Here is a 20340-nt window from a genome sequence, read left to right on the forward strand (position 1 = left end):
TTGGAAGGGACCTTCAGGATCATCCAGTTCCAACCATCTGCCATGCACAGGGACACCTCCACCAGCTCAGCTCAAGGCCTCATCCAGCCTGGCCTTGAACACCTCCAGGGAGGAGGCAGCCACAGCCTCCCTGGGCAGCCTGTGACAGGCTCTCCCCACCCTCACTCTGAAGAATTTCTCCCTCCCCTCCACTCTCAATCTCCCCTCTCCCAGCTCAAAGCCGTTGTCCCTCATCCTGTCACTCCCACCCTTGCCAAAGCCCCTCCCCAGCTCTCCTGGAGCCCCTCTCAGCTACCGGCAGGCTGCTCTGAGCTCTCCCTGGAGCCTTCTCTTCGGCAGCCTGAACTCTCCCATCCTGACCCTGACAGGGGATGTTCCCCACCCCTCCCTGCTCATCTTTGCAGCCTCCTGCGGACCCACTCCATCCTCTCCCCACGCTCCTTTTCGCCGCGGCCAGCCCCGCGGGGGAGCTCCGCGCAGCGCAGCGCAGGGCAGGGCAGGGCTGGGCAGGGCAGGGCCGGGCCGGGCAGGGGAGGGCAGCGCCGGGCAGGGCAGGGCAGTGCCGGGCAGGGGAGGGCAGGGCAGGGCAGGGCAGGGCAGGGCAGGGTAGCACAGCGCAGGGCAGGGCCGGGCAGGGCAGCGCCGGGCAGGGCAGCGCAGGGCAGCGCAGGGCAGCGCAGCGCAGGGCAGCGCAGCGCCGGGCAGGGCAGCGCAGGGCAGCGCAGCGCAGGGCAGGGCAGGGCAGCGCAGGGCAGCACAGCGCCGGGCAGGGCAGTGCAGGGCAGGGCAGCGCCGGGCAGGGCAGCGCAGGGCAGGGCAGCGCCGATCCTCTCTCCCATCCTTTTTCGCCGCATCCCGGGGCAGGGCCGGCGCCGGGGGCTGCGGGCTGCGGGCTGCGGGCGCGGGGCGGCGGGGCCGGGCCGGCGCTGTTTGGGGAGCAGCAGCGGTTGCCGAGGCGACGCCGTGCGGTCCCCTCCCGGGTCCCGGAGCGTTGCCGGGCGACGCGGGGAGCGCTTCCCAAACCAAACAGCCCCATCCCCGCCGCCAGCCAGCACTAAATATGTCAGCGGGTATTTTCAGAAGCCCGGGAGGACTGACAAATAATTTCTTTGCTATAGTAACCAGGGGGAGGCAGGGGAGGGAGCTGTGTGTGGCTGCGGAGGGGAAAGGGGGCGGGGGGGGGGGAGGGCTGCAGGGTTCTGGGGGCTTTGTTTTGGTTTCGAGTTGGGTTTGTTAATTGTTATTGCAGAATAAACGGATTACAGAGGTTGTCTTCAAAGCAGATGCCCAGGAAGGGAGAGTTCTTTGTTGGTGCTGGTGGTGGTTGGGGGTTGAAAAACAAAACATTACGAAGGAGTTGATCTCCGTTTGGAGACGCCAGGAGCTGGCTGGGAGGCAGAGCTCTGCTCCCAGCTCTTCCCAAGTTTGTAGCCCAGTGAAGCAGCACAGAGCTAGCCACAAAGATACTGATCCTCAGCATCCCCAGGCAGGAGGCAGCCACAGCCTCCCTGAGCAGCCTGTGCCGGGCTCTCACCACCCTGCCCATGGCAGGGGGGCTGGAACTGGATGATCCTTGTGGTCCCTTCCAACCCTGACTGATCCTATGATACCCTCAGACTGAAGAACTTCCTCCTCAGCTCCAGTCTAACCTGCTATGCCTCAGCTTCAAACCCTTCCCCCTTGGCCTGGCTCTAGACACCCTCAGCAAAAGTCTCTCTGCAGCCTTCCTGCAGGATCCCTTCAGGTCCTGGCAAGGCAGCTCTGAGGTCTCCCCAGAGCCTTCTCTTCTCCAGGCTGAACGACCCCAGGGGCATTGAGCAACCAAGTCCAGCTGAGAGCTGTCCCTGCCCAAGCCCCATCCCTGGAGGTGTCCAAGGCCAGGCTGGATGAGGCCTTGAGCAACCTGCTCTCTGGTGGAGGTGTCCCTACCCCTGGCAGGGGGTTGGGTTTGGATGATCTTGAAGGTCCCTTCCATCCCAACCCACTCCATGGTTCTGTGAAGAGGAGAAGCACAGCAGAGAGATGTTCCATGGGCATGGGAAACTGCTTCCAACTCTCTGCTTTGCATTTGTTTTTTCCCCATGAAAACTGGAGGCCACTGATCAGAAGCAAAGACTTACAAACACCCAGGAGGATTTTGAGGGAAATAAAAGACTAGAGGGAGGCTTTTGTTGGGCTGGTGGCCACAGATCATTGTCCAGGGCACAGTGGTGTGATCCCAACCAGAAAGGTTCTGCTGTGCTTGCTAATCACCACTAAGGCCACAGGCTGTTGTCACAGGCTCTCCCAATTCAATAGGAGCAGAATTTGGCCAGGATTTGTCCCTCCAGTGCTTAACTCTAAGCTCTGGGGTCCCATCAGTTCACCCCCACAGTGAGCAAGGACAGAGCTGCCCACTGAAGCTGCAGGCTTCCAAGAGTGAGCTGCTTTCAGTGCTTCCTGTGGTGCTCCCCTGGGGTTCATCTACTAATGGCACCAGGAGAGAAGTGCAGCCACACACCCGGGGCATGGCATGCAGAAATCACTCATCCACTGATGAAAAAAGACAGAGGCCAGGCTGGTTTGGGCTCTGAGCAACCTGACCTAGCAGGAGATATCCCTGGGCACTGCAGGGGCCTGGACTAGATGGTCCTGATGATCCTTTCCAACCCAAGCCACAGAATCAGAGCATTGTTTGGGTTGGAGAAGCCCTCTGAGATCCTCCAGTCCAGCCAGCAACCCAACCCCACCATGGCCTCCAAACCATGGCCCCAGCTGCCACGGCCACAGGGTTCTTGAACCCCTCCAGGGCTGGGGACTCCACCACCTCCCTGGGCAGCCTCTGCCAGTCCCTGACCACTCTTGCAGCAAACAAATTGTTCCTAATCTCCAACCTCACCCTCCCCTGGCACAATTTGAGGCCATTTCCTCTCCTTCTATCACCTGAGACTAGGGAGAAGAGACCAAACCCCAGCCTGGCCCCAGCCTCCTCTCAGGGAGCTGCAGAGAGCAATGAGGTCTCCCTCAGCCTCCTCTTCTCCAGGCTGAACCACCCCAGCTCCCTCAGCTGCTCCTCCCCAGCCCTCTTCCCCAACCAGAGATGAGCACAACCAACTTGTTGCTATCTCTGCTCTCCCTCCAATGCCAGCCTGCAGAGAAAGCCAAACTCTCTGGCCCAGACCCTCTCACTCCTTGGTCACTCCACCACATTTCCTCGAGTGCTATCTTTGCTGGCTGTGACCCAAGTCCTATCAGCTCGTTTCAGAGCTGCCCTGAGGCACTGTTCCTTTTGCACTCTCCTTATTGCTTCTTAAAGATGGGCAAATTAAACCCAAGATTCCTCTCATTCCACTCCTCCCTGCTAAGTGCCCCCCACTCCTGCTTTAATATGCTCAAAAATGACTGCTGGGATGGAGGGAAGAGAGGGAAATGGAGAGCTGGCCCCTCCCAAGTGGGGATGCTGGGGGGAGGGATGGGGGGCAGGGGTTCAGGGCTTTGGTTGCTGCAGTCCTGTGCTCCAAAAGAGCTGAGAAAAAGGCTCTCCAGCTTCCCAGCCTCTGCTGAGAACACACTGCAAAGAAGAACCCAGACTCAGGAAGGCCTCCTGGTTTTTAGCTCCCAGGGGTTTCATCCAAGCTGAGGCTTTAGATGCAAGCACTGAGCTGCTCAAACTCCTCCTTCCTTCATTTCTTTTTGCTTTTCCTTTCACTTCTTTCTCCTTTCTCCTCCCTTCCTCCTTTTCCTTCATTTCTTTCTCCTCCCTTCCTCCTTTTCATTCATTTCTTTCTCCTTCCTCCTTTTCCTTCATTTTCCTCCTCCCTTCCTCCTTTTCCTTCATTTCTTTCTCCTCCTTTCCTCCTTTTCCTTCATTTTTTTCTCCTTCCCTCCCCTTCCCCTCCCCAAGACTCCAACACCCATCCACTTGCAGCAGGAGCTAGGTGTGAGTGCAGCAGCTCCTTCCAGCCCCCAGAGCAGCAGAGTGCAGAGGCCCTGCAAGGCTAATGATCTCCAGGCTGTGACAGACAAACTCCTCAAGAGAAGGAAAAAGTTGCTTGGAGAGATTTATTATTTCTTTTCCCTTCCTATTCCATCTCCAGAAATCACACCACAAAAAACCCAACCCCCAACCCAACCAAAAACCCAAACCACCCAACCCCCCCAAAAAAACTTTGAACACCTCCCTGGGGCTACAGCTTTCCAAGCTGCATTTGAAAAGCCGAAGAGGAAAACCAGATGGGGGTTGGGGGTGGGTGGAAATGGCTGGAGATGACCTGACAAGAGCTTAAGTGCCCATTAGTGGGGAAATTCCAACACCTCCTCCCTCCTCTCTCTTCCTCCCCCTGCCTCCTCCCCCCCAGAAAAAGGCCTGCACCGGGTCAGATTCCACCAGCAGCCCAAGAACCCAGCTCCAACCACATTCACGCAGCTCTTTTGATTCTCTTGTCTAACTGGCTGCTAGGCAACCCAGGGAGCAGCACTGCTGCTCATATGCATTAAGTATTAACTATTATTTCATTCCTTGCCCCCCTCCCTCTCCTTCCCCAGAAAGGCAACAACCTCAACCCAGAGCAGCCTCTTCCCTTCCCTCCAGCCGGTGCTGCCTGCGCCCCAGCTGGAAACAGAGAGAGCCCTGCAAGGGTTTGGATACAGCCAGCCCAGCTTCAGGATGCTCTTGATGCAGGTGCTGTGGGATGGAGACATCTCCAGCATGAGCCACCTACCCCAAGTGTCCTCAGTAGGGGCTGGAGATCTCAGCCTGCTGCACCCAGCAGCTGCAGCTGCTCTGAGCCACCCTCCGGAGGTAACTGATCCTGGGCTGCCTGCACAGGGAGCCTCAAATCCTGACTGAAGTTTAGAGCCCAGAGTGAGCAATGGGAACATCAGAACTGCTCCTGCTGCCCCCAGCCCTCCAGCGGTGAGAGCTGTCCCTTCCTAGAATCCCAGCACGGTGGAGGTTGGAAGGGACCTCTGGAGCTCTCCCAGTCCCAGCCCCCTGCTCCAGCAGGGCAGCAGCTTGCCCAGGAGCACAGTGCCCAGGGGGGTTGGAAGCTCTGCAGAGAAGGAGACTCCACAACCTCTCTGGGCAGCCTGCTGCAGGCCTCCAGCAGCCTCACACCAAAGTTTCTCCTCCTGTTCAAGTGGAACCTCCTGGGTTCCACTGTGTGCCCCTTGCCCCTTGGCCTGGCCCTGGGCACCACTCAGCAGAGCCTGGCTCCACCTTGCCCCCCACAGCTCCTTCAGCTCTTGCTGAGCATTGCTCAGCTCCCCTCTGGAGCTCTGCTCCAGGCTCTCAGCCCCAGGGCTCTCAGCCTTTGCTGCTCCCAGAGCTGCTCCAGGCCCCTCAGCAGCTCTGCAGCCTCCCCTGGACTCTCTCCAGCAGTTCTTTATCTCCCTTGAACTGGGGAGCCCAGAACTGGACCCAGCACTGCAGATGTGGCCTCATTAGGTCAGAGCAGAGGATGAGGAAGCTGTGAGCTCTCCTGGGATAGTGATTCTGCCTGGATGAGTCACACAGCTGGTGAGATGGACAGCAGAAAGGCTGCTAAGGGCAAGCTGAGGGCAAGCTAAGGGCAAGCTAAGGTAGAATTTGAGAGCCCATCCGTGCCAGGCTTTCTGCTCCCCTCCCTCCTGTGCAGCAGCTCTGCCAGGAGCATGCCCATCACTGCCAGGGGCAACTCTTGCAGCAATTCCAGCAGGCAGTGTGCCTGAAGAAAGGAAAAGCAAATCAAACTGGGGAGAGGACAAAAGCAAGCAGCAGCTTCGGGGGGTGAGAAGTGGCAGGGATGCCATTTGGAAACGGCAACTTCAGCTCAGCACAGAAACTCGGTGACATGCTGAGCTCCCCTCCAGAGCCTGCTCCCAGCCCCTGGGGACAGCTCCTGACTCCAAAGCAATTAGCAAGAACAAACCCTGGACAACAGAGGAGGAAGCTGCTGCTCAGGATGGATGAGGCTCAGGACAAGGAATTTTTCACCTGCGGGAGGACTCCCCGGGGCTGGATGGAGGAGGCAGTGGCTGCACAGCTGCTGCCCTGGGAGGAGAGGCTGCTGCCAGGCAGAGCCCAGCACTCTTCCAGCTCAGTGACATTTCTGAGCCATTACAGAACCTCAGGATCCATTCTGATGTTAATTTGCCGGCGAGCTGTTGTGGAGCACTGTAATTAGGTGGTGTGGAGCTGCTGTGCAGACTGGGAGGAATGCTAAGAATGCCTCCACTTGCAAACTGAACCGCAGCAGGAAGGCCAGGAGCTGGAGATGAGAGGAGCATCCACACACCTCTAGAGCCAGAGAATGAAGCAGAGGATGGTGTGGGCTGGAAAGCCCTCTGAGACCACCCAGTCCAACCAGCAACCCAACCCCACCACGGTGCCATGGTCACACCTCCAGGCTGGGGACTCCACCACCCCCCTGGGCAGCCTGTGCCAACCCCAGACCACTCTTGAGGCAAAGGAACTCTTCCTGATCTCCAACCTAAGCCTCCCCTGGCACCATTTGAGGGGAAGATGTCAAAACCTGCTTCCCATCTGTGGGACAGCAGCAGACAGAACTGGTTTAGAATCCTGCAGAGAAGCAGGTGGTGCTCTGCCAACAGCCCCTGGCCACCAGCAGGGAGTTTATCACCAGAGCTAGCTCAGAGCAGCAGCAGCAGAGCTGCAAGGCAGCAGCAGGGTATTTCATTCTTAAATATTTCCAGAGAGGCTGGGGAGGCTCTGGAGCAGGCTGCCCAGGGAGGCTGTGGCTGGTCCCCTCCTGGAGGTGTTGAAGGCCAGGCTGGATGAGGGCTGGAGCAGCCTGGGCTGGTGGGAGCTGTCCCTGCCCATGGCAGGGGGGTTGGGACTGGATGAGCTTTGAGGTCCCTCCTAAGCCACCCTGTGCTGCTGGGAGCTGTGGGGTGCAGGAGTGAGGGGCACCATCTCCTAAACACAAACTCTGGGCCCTCACACGAACCTCATCTGCCTTGTTCTGCTGCTCAGGAATTGTTCAGCCCCCTGCTGCTGCCCTGGAGGGAAATGTGCTTTGTCCTCAGCTCCACAGGTCCCATCCAAGCTCTCTCTCTCTCTCTCATCACATCTCAGGGCTGCTTTCAGTGACACTCCCTCTCTCAGCACACGTCAAGAGACAATTGCTCTTGTGGGTGGGATTTTTCCAGCTGCCTTCCAACCTCAGCTCCTCCAAACTCCAGCTTCATTCTGCAATGCCCCTAAATAGCTGAACTACTACATCACCCAGTGCAGGTTGTATTCATGCTCCCTAGAGAATGACTTAATGCTTTGGTGCTGAGGCTCTTCTTAGGCTATCAAGAAGGAATCTGGGGGGGGGGTGGCTTTCATTTTGGCAGAGACTTGGTCGAATCTCTGTGATGGCTTTGGACAACAAACCCACAGTGAAGTTCTGAGTGCATCTCCTGCTTTCTAATTGCTTCCTCTCTGCATGAGGATGGAGTTCCATGACTAGCCACAGCATCCAGCCTTCAGGATTCTGGGATCCTGTAATATTTCTGCTGGAGGAAGGTCAGCTGTCTGGGGATGAATTTCTGCTTTACCTCTGGTTTACAGCATCCAAGGCTAATGGTGGTCGAAGAGAAGGCTCCAGGGAGACCTCAGAGAGACCTCCCAGTAGCTGAAGGGGGCTCCAGGAGAGCTGGGGAGGGACTTGTGACAGGGGCTGGGAGTGACAGGATGAGGGACAATGGCTTTGAGAGGGGAGAGGGGAAACTGAGACTGGAGATGAGGAAGAATTCTTGAGAGTGAGGCTGGGGGGAGACTGGCACAGGCTGCCCAGGGACAGGCAGGTTGGATGAGGCCTTGAGCAAGCTGGGCTGGTGGGAGGTGTCCCTGCCCGTGGCAGGGGGCTTGGAACTGGGTGATCTCGAAGATCCCTTCCAAGCCAAGCCTATTCCATGAGCCCATGCACCTCCACTCAGCCAAGGATCCTGCTGGAAGGCACAGGAGCTCTTCCCTAGTAACACACAGCTGTGGAGACAGCTTCCCAACAGCCCTGCCTGACGCAGCACCAGCTGATGAGGCACCACGCTGGAATGTCTTGGATGGGGACTGCAGAGGAGGTTTCTGTGATGATAAAGCACACTGCCAGCACCAAAAAATTAACCCTCATCTCTGTCAGCAGGCAGCCTCTGCTCTGCCTCTCCCATGAGGTGATTGCCCCCCTGTAGGGGGGGACAACCCCTGCAGCAGTGAGGCCACACGTCGAACGCCGGGGCTCAGTTTTGGGACCCTCTCCCCAAGGTGGTCATGGAGGGGCTGCAGCAGGTCCAGAGAAGGGCAACACAGCTGGGGAAGGGTCTGGAGAACAGGGCTGGGGAGGAGCAGCTGAGGGCAGTGGGGGTGTTTAGGCTGGAGAAGAGGAGGTTGAGCACTGCAAAGGCTTTGTTTAAACGCCGGCAGCAGCCCAGGTGCTTACTCACTGCCCCTGGTTTCACAGCCCAGGGGTGGCTTTTAGGTTGGTTTTGTTCTGACTCTGCCACCCAAAAGGGGATTTTAAGTTGCTTTCCTGAGTCTGCTACCCCAGAGGTAGATTTGAAGTTGGTTTTCTCACTCTACCACCCCAGAGGTGCATTTGAAGTTGCTTTTTCCTGACCCTGCCACCCCAGAGGTGGATTTGAAGTTGCTTTTTCCTGACCCTGCCACCCCAGAGGTGGATTTGAAGCTTTCTTCTGACTCTACCATCCAGAAGTGGATTTAAAGTTGCTGTTTTCTGACTCTACCATCCAAAAGGGGATGTTAAGTGGTTTTATTTCTGACTCCCCCATCCAAGACAGCTCAGGAGAGGAGAAAAGGAGTGCAACACCCTTGCAGAGAGCAGTGAGGTGACAACGCTGCCAAACTGCACCTCCAGCACGCTGAGAGGTTGAGCTTATCTCAGAAGTGGCTTCCTCCAGCCCTCTGCTTCATCTTATCACAGGTTCTGCAGAAATTCTCTTCACTGGCCAAATAAGAGCACAGTCTGAGCAAGAGAAGATACAGAACTGCTGCCAGCTGGTGAGGCAGGCCTGGTTTAGTAAGGCCAAGCTGCCCTCTCCACGCTTCTCAGCGCAGCCCTGCCTTGCCCACGTGGAGTCTCTGCCCTGTTCTTGGACACTGGAGAAGCCCTCTGCCAGCATGGCCATGGAGTGATGGGGGAGACCTCAGAGCTGCATTTCAGCATCTGCAGGGGACCTCCAGGAAGGCTGGGGAGGGACTGTTCAGAAGGGCTTGGGGTGATAGGCTGAGGGGCAATGGTTTGGAACTGGAGCAGGAGAGATTTAGGTTGGACATCAGGAGGAAGTTCTGCCCAGTGAGGTGGGGAGACACTGGAACAGGCTGCCCAGGGCTGTGGTTGAGGCCCTGGAGACATTCAAGATTGGGCTGGCTGTGGCCCTGGGCAGCCTGGTGCAGCCCAGGCTGTGATTTCCTCCCTACCTGGCACAGTTTGGGTACTGAGGAGCCCACAAATAATCCCCTCTCTGCTTTCTGTGCTAAGAAGTGGTAGCTACAGCCCCATAAGGAAGGACTCCTCTTTGTTCAGTGCACTAAGCTTGAGCTGAATAAATGTTTGGTCACCTGTTTATGTATCTATGACATCATTCTCAGGCTCCTTCTCATCCATTTATGGATTTATGCCATAGTTCATGTGCCACTTGGGCAGAACCAGCCCAGGGCCAGCACATTCTCAGGCAAACACACAACTGGTTTGGGTTGGAAGGAAGCTTAACAACCACCCAGTTCCAACCCCCTGCCATGGGCAGGGAGCACCTTCCACCAGACCAGGTTGCTCCAAGCCCCATTCAGCCTGGCTTTGAACACTTCCCTGCTTGGAGCCTCCCCAACAAGATGGATCTTCTCCCAAGTAACTCTGGATAGGATGAGAGGAAATGAGCTTAAGTTGTGCCAGCAGAGGTTTAGGTTGGAGAGGAGGAAAAATGTCTTTGCTGCAGGAGTGGTCAGGGATTGGCACAGGCTGCCCAGGGAGGTGGTGGAGTGCCCAGCCCTGGAGGTGTTCAAGAAGCTGGAGATGTGGTGCTTCAGGATGCAGCTCAGTGGTCATGGGAGTTGAGTTGGACTCAATGATCTCCAAGGTCTTTTCCAGCCTCAATGACTCCATGATTCCATGACCTGTGCCTGTTTGAGGGCAGGAACCAAGACCTGCCAGCCCAAGCGAGCCAGAGCAGAGCACCAGAGCCCAGATCACAGAAGGGAACCCTGCATATGTTTCAAATGTCAGAAACACAATCCAGGATCACCCAGGCACTGAGTGCTGACCAAGCCTGGGGAGCAAGGGAGGGGGAGGAGGGAGCCTGGGGTGGCTCAGCAGCACCCACAGCAAGCCCTGGCACGCTGGGCCGGGCACAGCTTTGCTCCAGCTGGCTGGCAGCCAGGCAGTAACTGCACTGGCATTTGTTTTGGAGGGAGGGAGGGAGGGAGGGAGGGATAGAAGGGGGAAAAACTGAGTTTAAGCAGAACTCAGCTGCCTCCAGCAGAAGCTTTGGCTGAGCAGGGGAGAGCTGCTGGCTGAATCAGCAGCGCCCTGCCCGCGCCGTGACTCTGCACGCCGTGGGACGCTTTCAGCTTTGGAGTACTCAAAACTCAGTAGGGGAACAAAAAACCACCACCAACAACAAAAAAAGAACCTGCTGCAGTCCCTGAAACCCAGCTCTGTTCACAGGTCCTCGTGGAAAGCAAAAAAGAACCCCACCCCCCCCCCCGCCAGAAACAACAAACCAGGTTGTGATCAAAGCCAGCAGCTGTCAGCGCTTCCGAGGTGTTACAAGCGGGAGACTATTTAAAGACAATGACTGGCGCCCGAGAATCTCTGCCACGGAGCTGCTAAAGCTGCAGTCCCTCACCAGCCAGCCAGGCTTGGCCCTGGAGAAGTTGGCACAGAGAGGGGAGCGAGCCTGGAGGTGGTTTTTAGAGGCAATGAAAGCTCTCGGCTGGAGGAATCACCCCAGCAGATAGCCCTGACCCAGGACAGCGCCGGCCTGGGCTGCTCCTGGCTTTAGCTGTGGCCTTAAATGACCACTTGGGGTTCACACAGCCCAGAGTATACAGAAAGAACGTTTGAAAACGTGCCTTCATCTGCAAAATGTGATTTAACAGCCACTCTAGACCAGGCTCAGCCTCCAGAGGGACCACCCCATCCTCCCCTCCCACCTCTGCTGAGGGACTTGTGGTGCCAAGTCCCTTGATGAAGATGAGCCTCCACTTTGCTGCACCAAACCTCCACTTTGCTGCACCAAACCTCCACTTTGCTGCACCAAACCTCCACTTTTCTGCACCAAACCTCCACTTTGCTGCACCAAACCCTCACTTTTCTGCACCTCCACTTTCCCACACCAAACCTCCTCCACTTTTCTGCACCCCCCCCCACCCCATTTTTCTAAGCTCCACCTATAAAACAGCCTTTGAGAGGGCAGATCTGATGCTAAGGGATAATTTGCTGCACTGGCCCACGGCCCCTGGCCCATTGCCTGCACCTCTCAGACCCTCTCCAGCTGCTGCAGCCCCGCGTTGGGATTCGGCGCTGGCTCGGACCCTCGCACAGCAAACAGAGCTGGCAGGAGGGGCCCCAGGACAGGGACACGGTGCTAGGAGAGGAATTCATGAGATGTAAATGGCACAGCAGGGAAATGCAAAGCAGGGACTGTCTGTGGGAGTCCCCTGTGAAGTCTGAGGGACCTGGCTGCTGCATTCCTCTCTGGTAGCTGCTGCTCCTCTCACCATCCACGGCGGCACCGGGACGGTTCCCGTTTGGCAGGGAGCAAGGGTGGACAAAGACATTCCAGCTGTCAAGCCCTCACTTGCTTTTGTGTGGGCTTCTACCCTTAAGGCCAAGATCCTGCAGTTACCTGAGAACCCAGCTTCTGCTTAAAAAGCTGAATATTTCCAAACCTCAGTGGAAGAGGAACAGCCCTGAGAGCATGAACTCCGAAGGGCTGACAAGAAGAAACCGGAGCATGCCCACGTCTGCGACGCGCCGAAAGGCAAATGCAAGCAACATCTTCTCACAGCCCTCAGAAGAAATTTCCCGTCCCTTGGGACGGCAAAACCGAGGGGTGAGAAGCAGCTGCATGTGTTGGATCGGTTTAGATAGGGACACCACGAGTTTCAAAACGAAACACTGAGGAGCAGCGTTGGAGCTGCCGCATCCCCCGCAGCGTCACGGAGCCCCCAGGTCGTGCGGCAAAAGAAGTCAAACCCTGCTCATCCTCCTCAACTCCCTCAACGGCAAAAGATCGATCCAGGAACTGGCTGAACCCATCCTGAAACAGCCGACCACGGAGAGGGGCTTCCAAGGCACCTTCCCTTTCACCACCACCACCTTCCAGGAGAGGTGGAACTTTCAACCAGAACCTGAGACAAGTCTGAATTCAACTTAAACTGAAGCAAGCTCACAGCGAAAAAGTCCAACAGCAGAGGCAAAGAGAGAATTTCAGTCTGGGAGCTTCAGGGTTCTACCTTGAGGCTGATTTCCCCCTCCCCCCCCCTCCCCCCCGCCCTCTTAATCATCCTCAAACGATTTGCAACAGAGAGGAAGAGGTGGAAAAGTTTGGGGAGAAGTGGGTGAAGAAAAAGAAAAGCTTTTGATTAACAAATGGATCTGAAGCTGAGAGTGATCAGTTTAAGGATACACCAAGCCCTTAAAAGCAGATTTAACACAGAGACTATTTATTCCCCTTTATTCTTGAATGCCGAAGATCTCCTCCTTTCTACCCCAAACAGAAAAGAAACGACTTTAGAGTGGTATCTAAGGGGGGGGGAAGGATGGAAAGATTTAATCAGGCTGCAGGAACTCACGCTTGAAATAGGCACATGGACAAAATCCTGCTCTAACAGGAGAAGAGCCTCGTTTCACAACGCGCTTTACTCCAAACAAACAGGAGAAACCAAGGCAAGAATAGATGGCAGAGGCTTAAAAATAGGTCTTATTCCAGTTTTTGCTCCTCTCTAAGACCAATGAGAAAGCGAGCGCCGGGATTTCAGAGCTCTGGCAAACTCCAGGGATGAGCTGGAGTTGAAATCACCTCCCTCCGCCCCCAGAACGCCTGGGAGGAGTGCCCGGGGGAACACGGAGACAAGCACAAGCGGGATGCCAGCTCCTCCGGGAGAAGGCTGCTGCCCTGCGTCTCCTCTTCCCGAGCTCAAGGGGAGGGTGGAAAGCGGCGCGCCGGGGTCCGCGGCAGCCCAGGTCGGTTCTTGAACGCTTGTTCCGAACCAAACCTGACGCTCCGAGCAGAGAGTTAAAGGAAACAAGGCAGCGAGCCAGGGAGAAGTTGGTTACCGCGGGAGGAAGGATGCTGGCCCCCCGCCGGGGCCGCGCCGGAGGCGGGCGGGCGCTTCGGATTCCCCTGCCCCGGGCGGGGCGCGGAGCGGGGCCGGGCGCGCACCGGGCGGTGCCCCCGGGCAGCGGCACCGGACGGGGCGGGCAGGAGGAGGGGGGAAGGGTGTCACTTCTCCCGCTCCGCCCGAGCCCGACGCCGTTCCCAACTTTCCGAGGGCGGCGCGGGGGAAGTGCCTTTCGCTCCGGGCGGTAGCGAGAGCCGGCGGGTCCCGGGGAAACGCTCCTGCGGCCGGGACTGAGCCGAGAGACGGGGACGGGAGGAGACAGCGGGGCGCCGTCTATCACCGACCCCCTCCCTCCATCCTCCCCGCCGCGGGCTCTCTCAGCAGGTGGGACCCCCCTCAGCGCACCGGAACCGCTCAGCGGACGGGAACTCCCTAAGCGGGCAGGATCCCCCTCAGCGACCCGGATCCCCCTCGGCGTCCCGGATCCCCTTCGGCGTCCCGGATCGCCCTCGGCGTCCCGGATCCCCCTCGGCGTCCCGTACCCCTGAAAGCGACCCGGACCCGTCTCAGCGGACGGGACGCCCTCTCTGCGTTCCGGACCCCCTTCAACTGGCCGGACCCGTTGCCCTCCCCCTCCCCGCTCACCTGTCCTCCCTGCCGGGCGCCGCTGGCTGCGCTGGGCTCCGGCCGCCGGGGCCGCGCGTTGCTCCCGTTGGCAAGTAACAGTCTCCAGGGCTACGGTCACTATGGCGCCTGGCGCCGGGTCTCGAGGCAACTGTTGCTACCCTCTCCCCTCACGTCACCGCCCGGCACCGCCCCCTCCGCCGCGACGGGGCTGGGCGTGCCCCACGCGGCGCCGCCGGCCATTGGCTCAAGAGCTGTCTGTCATCGCAGGGGCGAAGCGGGACCAATGGCGGCGGGGAAGGGGCGGGGCGGAGAGTTGGCGCGCGCTTTGGCGCTTCAGCGAGGGGCGGAGGAGGGGCCAGAGGGAGCGTGAAGGGGCGGGGCCAGTCCAGGAGGAGGAGGGGCTGGAGTAGGGGGCGGGGCCACGGGGCGAGGGGCGGAGGCGGGGCCGTGGGAGGAGGCGGTGGCGCCGGGGAGGCGCCACGGGGAGCGACGGGCGCGGAGCGAGGATCCGGCTTCAAATTGACCAAAAAAGTTGGTTTTTCCTTTATTAAATCATCAAAATTCTCCGGTGGCGCCCGGAAAACGGCACCAGTCCGACCCAGACACCGGCGCGCTCGGGGTTTCTCCCACTCGCTGCTGGTTTCTCCCCTACCTGAGCTCCCAGCTCTCCCATGACATCAAATGGTTTCCATAGAGACCGGCTCCGAAGTCTCCGCCAGTAAAGGGGGGGCTGGATGGCAGCTGATGGAGGCACAGGGGCCAGAGGTCCTGGCTCAGTGAAGGTTTTAGAAACCCTGCAATCACAGAACTGTTTTGGTTAGGAGAGACCTTAAGGTCCAGCTGTTACCCCAGCACTGCCAGGGCACCACTAAACCATGGCACTCAGCACCACATCTTTGAAACCCCTTCAGGGACTGGGACTCTAACACTGCCCTGGGCAGCCTGGGCCAGGCTTTGACAAACCTTCAGGGGAAGAAATATTTCCTCATGTTCAATCTAAACCTTCCCTGGAGCAACTGAATGCTGTTTCCTCTGGCCCTGTCACTTTTTCCTTGGGAGCCTTGGGACCAACCCCACCTGGCTCCAGCCTCCTTTCAGGGGGCTGTAGAGAGCAATGAGGTCTCCCTCCAGCCTCTTTGTCTCCAGACTGAGCAACCCCAGCTCCCTCAGGGTCGCTGTGACTGATTTACTTCTGGAGCTTCTCAGCCTCTCACCTGGCACATCCTTGCTGCTCAGACACACAGCTCTGGGGTTTTAATCCTTGCAGGAATGTAGCAAAAGCAGGAATCCCAACCCCAAATCCACAGACAGACCAAAAGCCAACCAGCAACTCCAGTCCCTCCAGTTTCCATGCACAGATTCACAGATTCATTGGGTTGGAAGGGACACTCAAAGCTCACCTTGTCCAACCCCCCCCGCAATCAGCAGGGAGACCTCCAGCTAGAGCAGGCTGCCCAGGGCCACATCCAGTCTGACCTTGACTGTCTGCAGGGATGAGGCCTCAACCACATCCCTGGGCAGCCTGTTCCAGTATTTTACCACTCAGCCACTTTCTCCCCACCTCTCCCTTCCCCAGGATCTCCTTTCCTGGTGTGTTAGGTAAGGAAAGCACTAAGCCAGCAGCTGCGGAGCTGGTGGTGTTGTTGGGAGTCTCCATGGGTACACATTCCACACACTTCCTCGGCTCAGGCTGGCAAATACTTTTCACAGTGTTACAGAAAAAAAAAGAAAAACACAAAAAGGAAAGAAAAATCCCTGACAAAAAAAAAAAATCCATCACAAAAAGCTTTTCCTTGCCTCTTGATAAGGTGCTCCAAGAAACCATCAAGTGCCTGGCAGGCATGCTGCAAAGCCACTTTGAAGTACAGGTGGTGATCCTGCTGGGTTTAACCGAGGGAAATCAACCCAAAGCACCACGGAGAAAAGGAGTCCATTAAAAGCTGCATAAAAAAAAGCCCTGCTGCTTTCCTTGGCAGCACCTGCCTCCAAAAGCCCTGGAGAAGCACCGAGACCAACCTAGAGCATGAGCTGCTTTTCACTGGGCAGCCCTGACTGCTGGAGTTGAGAATGGGGCATGGAGAACCTTCCTCTCCCGGGGTTAAAGGTGCCTCAGAATCACAGACTGCCTCAGGTCCCTGCCACGGGGCTGGGACACCTCTCAGCCTCACTTGAATGTCTGATTTGTGTCTGCCCCGGCTGCTTGAGCCCTCATCCAGCCTGGCCTTGAACACCTCCAGGCAGGAGGCAGCCACAGCCTCCCCGGGCAGCCTGTGCCAGAGTCTCACCTCCCTCACACTGAAGAACTTCTTCCTCAGCTCCACTCTAACCCTGCTCTGCCTCAGCTTCAAGTTGTGAGGAAAAATTCCCTCTCTAGCTAGAAGCTGCTGCTCACAAGGGAGGCAGAGGAGTTTGGCAGGGCTTTATTCCAACAAAGGGAGAGTCCACAGGACCGTTCCTGGGGGTCACTCCCCAACTGCTGGCAGACACAGCTCCCTTTCATCCTGATTTCCCGGCTGCAAATTTCCCTCTCCCTTTCCCTACAGGCTTCAGGTACTGAGGATTTGCAGTCTGTCCCCAAACAGCCTACTGCACGTCCCCCTTCACATCCAACCCCCACCCCGCTGCATGCACTGTATCTGCATTTAAATTAGGTTCCTCACGACTCTGGGTGGAGAAGTTAATATTCAGCAGTCTGTTCAGCCTGCCCATCGGTCAGGCAGTTCAAGAGTTTAGGCTGTGGTCAATGTCTTGCCATCCCCTGAAAGACTCCCACTGATTTACCTTGAATTCAAGACAAAGGTCTTTGGCAGCTGCTGCTTTGGTGTTTGTACACATAGATAAGGGAAACTGTCTGGGTCCCCTCCCTTCTTCTTCTAGCCCCCTTCAGACAATCCTTCCTTTGTGAAGACCCTGATTACTTTCGATCCCATCAAAACCATTCCCCCTGGGCCTGGCTCCAGGCACCCTCAGGAAAAGTCTCTCTGCAGCCTTCCCGCAGGATCCCTTCAGCTATTGCAAGGCAGCTCTGAGGTTTCCCTTCTCCAGGCTGCACACCCCCAGCTCCCTCAGCCTGTGCTCACAGCAGGGCTGCTCCAGCCCCTGGAGCATCTTTGTGGCCTCCTCTGGACTCACTCCAGCAGCTCTGCGTCCTTCTTGTGATGGAGGCACCAGAACTGGAGGCAGGATTGGAGGTGAGGAGCAGCCCCGGGCTGCTCAGCCAGGAGCAAGGCTTGCTGCAGCTGTAGCAGACACCCACAGGAGGGCAGGTTCCTCACACAAACTGCAGCTCAGCTCAGCTCCCCTCCCCTTCTGCTCCCTTTCGCTACAGGGGAGGTGTAGAAACACACAACCCCCCCCCCCACACCCCAGCCCTTCGACGGACCCCCACAGCCTGCAGAGGCAGTGGGGGCCTCTGAAGCGTCACTTTTGGCCATGAGAAATGCTGTGGGTTTGGTCGCTGCTGAGGAAACCCTCAGTGGAGCTCTTCCCTTGAATTGCTTTATTGGGAAAGTGAGAAAATCCCCAGAGGATTCACACCCAAAGGACAAATTACCTTGGGAGTTGGGGTTCTGGGGTGTTTGGGGTTTTTTTTTTTTGAGGTGTTTTGGTGTTGTTTGAGGTAAGAAACAATCATTTGCTTGTGTTCAGGCAGTCTGCATGTGCTGAGTGTCTGGGTTTATACTGCTGCCAACAGCACCTTCCTACCTGGCAGCTTTCTGAGGCAGGTTCCTCCCCTGTCCATGCTGAATTTCACTGCTGGAGGATCCCACCTGGGGCAAAACAGAGGGAGTGTAAACTGTGGTAGGTAGAATACAGGATGCAGGACACAGGACATAAAATACTCTGCCCCTCTGCTCTGGTGAGACCTCACCTGCAGAGCTCTGTCCACCTCTAGAGTCCCAACATAAGAGAGACAAAGACCTGCTGGAGGGGGTCCAGAGGAGGCCCCCAAGATGATCAGAGGGCTGGAGAACCTCTGCTCTGGGGACAGGCTGGGGAGAGTTGGAGCTGTTCAACCTGGAGAAGGCTCCAGGGAGAGCTTAGAGCTGCATTTCAGTATCTGAAGGGGACCTTCAGGCAGGCTGGGGAGGGGCTGTGGGGACAGTGGTTTGAAGCTGGAGCAGGGCAGAGTTAGGTTGGACATCAGGAGGAAGTTCTGCACTATGAGGGTGGTAAGACCCTGGAACAGGCTGCCCAGGGAGGTGGTTGAGACCCCAGAACATCCAAGCTGTAGCCCTGGGCAGCCTGATCTAGTGGGAACTGTCCCTGCTGATTGCAGGGGAGTTGGACAAGATGAGCTTTGAGAGTCCCTTGCAGCCTGATGCAATCTGTGGATACAAGACATAGAGTCTGACCCCAGCCTCTCCACACCTCCCTCCTGGCAGGGCAGCCTGGGCAGTCAGAGCAGCTTGTGTGCCCACTCTGCAGCCATGCCAAACCAGTCAGGAGCTCACACCACCTCTTTCTGGGGCTCCCACTGAGGCTGTTGGCCTCCCAGTCACAGACAGGCTGGGGGAAGATGACTGCCCCAGCTTGGCACCACCTTCTCCTCTGCTTTGGAGGTGCATGCTGCCAGCAGCGAGGTTGAGAAATGATCCCTGGGAGGTGAACACTGAAACTGCTGTTGGGCAAAATCAGCCACCCTGATTTGGACACCTTATTGACAAGATCTGAAGCCAGATCAGCTGCTTCTTGCCTGCAAGGATTTAGCAAACATTTGTGCAAGAGTAAATCTCCAGGGCTGATAACCAACTGGCTTGGGTGGCAGCTTGGGCTGAGAGCTTCACTCTTCATCTGCTGGATCCATGACAGTGCTGGGATCTGCTGCTTAAGACACCTCATGGCACTCAGATAGGTGGGATGAGCTGGTGGGTCCCTCTACCAGTGGCCTTCTAGAAGAAGGATGGCAGCAAACAGCTTCAGATGTATTTAAGGGAGGTGCAGCTGAGTCTTCTACGGTTTTGATGGACAGGCTGTGGACAATTTCCATGTCTCTCCTCACTTCCATTCCTCATCATCAGTACAGACTGGGGGATGATTTATGGCTGGACACAGCTTTGAAAGCTCTCCAGGAGCTTGTCTACACTGAGGAAAAGGTGACTCATACCCCAGCAACCAACCAGCTGTAACATCCCAGGCACAGACAACCAAGATGCTTCTGCCCTCCTGTCAGATGTGCTGCTGAGGGCCAAGGTTTAGTGGCAACCTGGCTATGCTGGGTTAATGTTTGGACTCAGGGAGCTTAAAGGTCTCTTGCAACCAAAATGATTCTGTGATTCCAAACACAGAGGCAGCAAAGCCAACATGTGACAAAGGGCCTGGTGGCTGTGGTGCATTTGTTGATTGAAACTCAAGAGCTCCATGTTTGTTTATCAAGGGCTGGGCTGTGCTATCACAATCAATAAGAAGGGTGCTTGTTACACCAAGGTATGAGCTGAGCCCTGCAGGCAGGGAGAAAAGGCTCTCTCCTCCCTGGGGCAGAGCTGCCAGAGAACCACCTTGCACTTACCTTTAAGTGCTGCTTCACCACCAGCCTGGTCCCCTTTGACCCCAGAAGGGGAGGGAGTTTGCCAAAACCCTTGGCTTCTACCTTGGCAGTGATGCAACCTCAGCTTGATAGACAAGGACAGAAAAAGCAGCTTGGCCAAAGTAATTTGTTGGCTCAGAGCATGGCCAGAAATAGAGCTGGAGGCTTTTGCCACTTCAGTCAACCTTTGGGAGTGCCTTCAGTTAACCTTTGGGACGAGCCACTGAATATTGGGGGTGGTTTTTTTTACAGTTCTCTGAGAATTTCCCTTGCCAGCAGGGCAGGAAGCAGCCAATGGCCAGGACATGGCCAGAGGGAGAGGGGCGAGTGGTCTGCTGAGTTTGCAGACCTCACCAACGTTCTGCCTGCTCGCTGGGGCACGGAGTAAGAGAACCGTTTGGCTTGGAAAAGCCTTCAAAGGTCATGGAGTCCAACCTCCAACCCAACCCCACCACCAGGGCCACTAAACCATATCCCTCAGGTACCATGGCCACACACCTATGGCTCACCTCCTGGCATGGGGACACCAAGAACCCAGCACTGAGTTTTTCCCCTGCAAAATCTTCTCTTCTTCAGCTTCCCCCACCCCAAGCTACTCCCTGCTACTCAGTGCGGGGGGGGAGGAGAGTACAGCTCAAGTCACTTAGCTGATGAGCAGACCGGACTCGGTACTTGGCCGAGAGGCAGCACCGCCGGGGCCAGCGCTTCGCTGCGGCTTGGCCGCGCCCGGCAGGGCAACGACCGCAGGTGCCCTCCGCGCCGGCGGAGGCGTGGCCTGGTCGCCTTCCGACCGCCGCCTCGACCAATGGCGTGGCCGCGCGAGCCTGCGGGGCGGGCCGCTCCCCTCGGCCCCGCCCTCCCCTTCCTCCACGAGCGCTCTAAAGGGCGGCCGCGTGGCCGCGCGCGGCATCTGCTTCTCGCGCCG

The 20340-nt window shown here is 57.2% G+C and overlaps 1 protein-coding gene across 5 annotated transcripts in view; it reads right to left on the reverse strand.

Annotated features, from left to right (window-relative positions):
• The window catches only part of RFX2 (regulatory factor X2), a 41216-nt gene extending 27137 nt beyond the window's left edge, over positions 1 to 14079 (reverse strand). For all 5 annotated transcript variants that reach the window (XM_068165081.1, XM_068165084.1, XM_068165083.1 and 2 more), the window contains exon 1: positions 13907 to 14079. The gene's annotated coding sequence lies outside the window, so the exon portion shown is untranslated. The remainder of the gene's footprint in view (positions 1 to 13906) is intronic.
• Positions 14080 to 20340: the final 6261 nt, after the last annotated feature.

Source organism: Melanerpes formicivorus, unplaced genomic scaffold, assembly GCF_026170545.1.
Source record: "Melanerpes formicivorus ecotype bairdi unplaced genomic scaffold, bMelFor1.0.p_v2 SCAF_83, whole genome shotgun sequence".
In the NCBI taxonomy this organism is placed as follows: Eukaryota; Metazoa; Chordata; class Aves; order Piciformes; family Picidae; genus Melanerpes; species Melanerpes formicivorus.